Source organism: Triticum aestivum, chromosome 5B (genome assembly GCF_018294505.1).
Source record: "Triticum aestivum cultivar Chinese Spring chromosome 5B, IWGSC CS RefSeq v2.1, whole genome shotgun sequence".
In the NCBI taxonomy this organism is placed as follows: domain Eukaryota; kingdom Viridiplantae; phylum Streptophyta; class Magnoliopsida; order Poales; family Poaceae; genus Triticum; species Triticum aestivum.
The window spans coordinates 45,632,118-45,638,473 of NC_057807.1; positions in this window are offsets into that span (position 1 = coordinate 45,632,118).

The window sequence follows — 6,356 nt, forward strand, 5'->3', positions numbered from 1 at the left end:
GGATTCATTCCTGGGAGGAACATTGCCGAAAACTATGTCTTTGCAGCAGATCTTGTCAGCTCTTGCCACTCTCGCAAATGCCCCACCATGATCTTCAAACTTGACTTCAGGAAAGCCTTCGGCTCGGTTGCCTGGAACACCCTCGACAAAATCCTGGCTGTCCGTGGCTTCTCCCAAACTTTTCGTAACTGGATTCAGAATATGCTCAACACTGGCAAGACTGCCATCCTCCTAAACGGCATCCCAGGTCGGTGGATTCCATGTCAGAATGGATTGCACCAGGGAGACCCGGCCTCCCCCTACCTTTTCTTAATTGTTGCCGATCTACTCCAACAACTTATCCTTCAAAACCCTGATCCTAATCTTCACCATCCCATCTTCACTCACCTGCCCCCTACTATTCTTCAATACGCTGATGACACGTTGATCATTGATGCTGCCTCCCCCACCGCTGCTACCACACTCAAGAATATACTCCAGCACTTTGCCCAGGCTACTGGCCTCACCATAAACTTCTCCAAAACCACCCTAGTAACCCTGCATACTAATGAAACCCTAGCTGCCAGCATTGCCCTAGCCATGGATTGCACACGTGCCTCCCTTCCTCAAACCTACCTCGACCTCCCCCTCGCCCCGACCAAACCACCATCCAATGCATTCGCCCCGCTCATTGAGCGTACTCGCAAACTTCTCACCGGCTGGCGCGCAAAGTGTAAGGGCATGTTTATCCCTAAGGTGTTTTGGTGATTGATGACAATGCTTTTGCGGACTAATCGTGTGCCAGTTCATGTTTGTTGCATGTTTTATGTTTCGCAGAAACCCAATATCAAACGGAATCCAAACGGGATAAAAATGGACGGAGAATTATTTTGGAATATTTGGGATTTTCCGGAGGAAGAATCAACGCGAAACAGTGTCCGAGGTGGCCACGAGACAGGGCGGCGCCCCCCTACCCCTGGGCGCGCCCTGGGCTCTCGTGGGCCACCATAAGGCGGTTGTCACATCCCTAGTCTGGTATGACCTAGACTAGCTAGTCATTTGTGCATCATATTTAAATTTCATTTAAATTTGAAATGAGGATTGGTGGAACCCTCGGAATCATTTTTGAAAATGACCCAAATAAAAATTTCTCCAAAAGGGTCCAAGAAAATGCTCATGTTGCCCTCTGAAAATATTGGACAGAGATAAAAATCAAAACAATATTTTTAGGAGCTCATGGATATTTATTTTGGCCATTTGGATTAATTCGATAAATATTTGCATTGGAAATATATTTCTATATATATGAAATATGGTCCAAAAATTATGCCAATTATAAAGGAGCTCTGGAATAATATATCTAGCTCCTACAAAAATTGGCATAATAAAATAAAATGGTTTAGTATTTTTATTAAACCAAACAAATGTCAGAAAATTAGAAAAGGAAATAAAAGAAGGAGGGGCTTACCTGGGGCTTCCCTGTGCAGCCCAGCCGCAGCAGGCCGGCCCAGCCAGCAGGCGGCCCAGCCCACCTGGCCCCCCCTCCTCTGTCGTCTTCCTCCCCGACAGGGGAACGGCGCGTGCCGACGCGCGCGCACTGCCGCGCCTCCACCTCCTGCTTCCCCTGGCCACCTCCTGCTTCCTCCTCGTCGCCTGGAACGCCCCGGACGACGCCACGCAGCCCCGACCGCCCTCTCACTCTCTCCCTCCTCCTCTCCCCCTGCTCTCTCTCTCTCACCCGAGAACCATCGCCGCCGCACGCCGTGGCCGTAGCCACCGCCTCTCCCTCGCCTTCCCGACACGCTCCCCAGATCCGCCGCGACCCCCTCTACCTCCTCGTCGAGCCACGCAAGACGGAGCACCCCGTGGAGCTGTCGCCGTCGCCAAATTCGCCTCCGGCCGCCGTGGATCCTCGCCGGCGATTCGGGAGCTACCGGGCATCCCCGACCTCGCCCTCGCGCTCGCTGGTTCCGCGGTGAGCCCCCGCACCGAACCCCCTCCTCCCCGTGTCCGTTTGCCCCGTCTAGCTAGCTCGCCACCGCGCCCGTAAGCTCCTCGCCGCCGGCCATGGCGCCATGGTGGCACGAGCCCAAGCCGGTCACTCCCGCGCGCGTCACCGTGTTCCTGGTGACGCCAGGAGGCCGTAGGAGCCCTCCGCTTCCACTGCCGTGCACCACAACGCCGCGGCCGCAAGTTGCCGAGCTCCGGCCGCCGCCGCGAGCCTTGCTCCGGCGAGCTCCGGCCGTCCCCGCTCCTCCCACCTGTCCCACCAGATGCGCGAGAGCCCGGGCTACGCCCCGGTGCTCTCAGACGCCGTCCCCGTGGCCTGTGGCGCGGACTCCGCCGCGTCCAGAGGTCGCCGGCGGCGAGCCCCGTCGCCTGAGCCCTGCCATGTGGGGCCGGCCCGTCAGGTGATTAGCTTAGTGCTAATCACCGTTAAGTAACCCCCCCTGACACTGACAGTGGGCCCCGGTGCCCCTAACCTTTTAATTAAACTAATTTAACCCCTGTTTAACCCCCCTGTCACTGACGTGTGGGTCCCACACGTCAGGTTTGACCCGGACCAGCCCAGTTGACCGCTGACGTCGTGATGACGTCATGCTGACGCAATTATATATTTTCTGGAATTAAAATAATTCAGAAAATCCAGGAAATGATTTAAACTTCAAAAATTCATAACAATTCAACCGTAGCTCAGATTTAAATAATTTATATATGAAAAATTATCAGAAAAATGCAATCTTTCCATCTGTACTAGTTTCATGCATGAAAAACCAACTTATACATGCTGAATATGGGAAAACACATTATGGCATATATAAGAGACTTACTTTAGAAATGCATTTGAACCTTTGGTTCAAATGGACTTCAAACCAAGTGATTACTAGTTACATTGGCTCAAATAGCATCACATCTACATGCCATGTTCATGCATCATATTGTTGCATATGTTTGTGCATTGATTGCCGACACTGTTCCTTCTCGATAGGTCCTGCTCCGGAGACGTTCCAGAGTACCTGTCTGTGAAGCAGTGCCTCCCTTGTTGATTTACCAGGCAAGCAAACCCCCTTGTTCATTTCGATAAAACCCTACTCTCTCGCTCCTGCTCTCAGTTATTGCATTAGGACAACAACGGTTCATCTGCTACTTGTGCTGCGGTAGTTGAACCCATTCCTCTGCATGACCTGTCATTGCCACAGTAAATAGTTAAAACCCACTAGCATGTGTAGGAGTTGATTGAAGCCACTGATGTGTTCCTACCATGCTATGCCTGCTATTGCTTAGAGTTGTGTCAGGTCTGATTCATTGGGAATGAATTGGAGTGTCACGATATGTTCTGATGCTGAGAGTGAAGTGTGTGAACACGATTTGGTAAAGGTAGCGGTGAGAGGCCATGTAGGAGTACATGGTGGGTTGTCTCATTGGAACCGTCCTTAAGCACTGAGTTCTATGTATGTTGTCCAATGACTCGATACTACCACACATTGGGTTCCGGTAACTCGACCCCTCTCGACTTATTAACCAACTTGGTCTCTGTCCAGGAGTCGCAACTAGTTTCTGGTGTTTGTAGGTAGTGCTATTTTTCTACCAAGTGGCACCCGGTAGGGTGGGCTTGGGACAGACTAGGCACACGTGGCCTGGTGTACCGAGTGGCACCCGGATGGTGGGCTCGGGAACCCTGTACACATCGTTTGGGGCCGTAAGCGACACCCCGGCCGGATCTCCTTGCGGATGGAACCCGAATAGGCGATAAACCTGGACTAGAGTCTTGTGTGGTTAGTCAGGTCGTGGCCGACACCCTCGCCAGGCTTCCGCTTGAAGGTTGCCGAGATACATGACGTGTACATGGCGGTAAGTGGCGAGAGCGTGTGTGAAGAAGTACACCCCTGCAGGGTTAACATGATCTATTCGAATAGCCGGGTCCGCGGTTATGGACTTCTTGGATGCTTACATGGTACATAGACAACTTGAAGTGGATACTCTAAAATGCTCAAGACAAGTGTGAGTGCTATGGATGGCCTTCCCGTAGGGAGACGAGGATGAATCCATAGTAGTGTATTGAATGGTGATTACTGGACTCGTGTACGTTGTTTCACCTCCAGAGTTTCTGGTAGTCGTAGAATAGGATAGCCACAGAGTCAAAGCTGGCTTGCTGCAACTAAAACCCACATTACCCTCTTGATACAAATGCATGTATGATAGGATCTGATGTAAGTCTTGCTGAGTACCTTTGTACTCATGTTGCTTTATTTATGTTTTTGCAGCGGAGACTTCGGTCTTACTAGTGTTCTCGTGGACCTCGACTAGTAGCTAGTACCTCAGCTACGATCTTGATCGGATGGTGTAGATAGTCAGGCTCTTCAGCCTTTTTCATTTGTAGATGTCTGTACTCAGACATGTAATGCTTCCGCTTGTTGCTTGATTGCTCTGACTGTTGGGTCATGTGACCCCTGTTTGTAATAAAGCTGTGATGGCTCTTCTGAGCCTTTATCTATATGATTGTTGAGTTATGCTGTGATGCCATGTTGTACAGCACATACTTGCATGTTATGCGTACGTGTAATGTGTATTGCTATGTGTGGGATCTGACTATCTAGTTGTTTATTCTTAGTAGCCTCTCTTACCGGGAAATGTCTCCTAGTGCTTCCACTGCTGGTAGCTTGCTACTGCTCCGGAACACTTAGGCAGGCCGGCATGTGTCCTTCTTCGATCCCGTGTCTGTCCCTTCGGGGAAATGTCACGCGATGAATACCGGAGTCCTGCTAGCCCGCTACAGCCCGGTTCACCGGAGTCCTGTTAGCCCAGTGCTACAGCCTGGATTCACTCGCTGATGACCGACACGTTCGATGCTGGGTCATGGATGCCTGTCCCTGTAAGTTAGTGCCACTTTGGGTTTACGACTAGCCATGTCAGCCCGGGCTCTTTATCATATGGATGCTAGCGACACCATCATATACGTGTGCCAAAATGCGCAAACGGTCCCGGGCAAAGGTAAGGCGACACCCGTGGGGATACCGTGCGTGAGGCCGCAAAGTGATATGAGGCGTTACATGCTAGATCGATGTGGCATTGAGTCGGGGTCCTGACAGCTTTTGGTATCAGAGCCTGACTGCCTGTAGGATTACCAAGCCATACTGGTCGAAGTTGAGTCTAGAAATTCTTTAGTTATGTAAGGGAATTGATTGTGGGTTGGAACGTAAGGCTCTTTTTACTCCTTATACCACATGACCTTCTGATCTGAGTCGTCCTATCCTTCCGACGGGATTAAGGAACTAGGCTTTCTCTTCCGTCTATCAGGATCACGTGTTACTACTCCGTAGTCCCATAGGACTGGTTGATCAGAGTCATACCCCAGTTTTGAGTATTTCTGGTGTAGTCTGTTTAGTACTACCCCCGAACCTTGAGTGATGATGATGAGTATGTTACTACCCTATTTTTTAGTAGGATGTCTCATTCTGAGCATTTTACTGCCGTTATGCTGCCGAAATTTCCCTAGGAGTTCGAGAGATACTAATTCCTTGTCCTACATTCTACAGTCCATAGTTGATGCTGACTCCGTCCCTGGTTTCGTTTCTCAGGATGTCATCAAGTTCTATTGTTCGTAGCCAGAACCATGGAGATGCTAGGGATGAGGATCCTCCCGACCAGCCTTCGTTGACAGAGTTCATGCTAGAAATGGAGAGGAACAAGCGTGAGTCTAACCGTTTGTTGGCACGTATCGAGGAGAACACCGCACATCAGCTCAAAGGGTCTGCTACCATTCATGATTTCATTCGCTTGCACCCACCCACTTTTCATCATTCCATCGAGCCACTCGATGCAGATGATTGGCTCCATAGCATCACTCATAAGCTGCGTTCTGCGAACGTAGCTGAAGATGACAAGGTCACCTTTGCCACATACCACCTGGAAGGTCCTGCTAGTCTTTGGTGGCAGAACTATGAGGCTATGCTTCCAGCTGGCCAGATTCCTACCTGGAGAGATTTCACTGAGGCTTTTCGCGAGCATCACATTTCTGAGGCCCTCCTTGATCGCAAGAGAGAAGAGTTTTGTAGTCTCACCCAGAATAAGATGGCTGTTGATGCTTACAGCCGAGAGTTTGAGAACCTCGCTCGCTATGCCACAGAAGAAGTGTCCACGGACGCCAAGAGGCAGGCTAGGTTCCGAAAGGGTCTCAACCCCAAGTTGCGCCGTGATCTCCACCTGCATCATTGTGATACATTCCAAGCTCTTGTGAACAAAGCCGTTAATGCAGAGACAGCTCAACTCACTTACGAGGAGTCTCGTAAGCACACCCGTGATTTGGGATCTTTCTCCGGTTCTAATTCCCAGAAGCGCCGGATTTGGGTTCCAAACTCCGCTCTTCCTTCCGGTTA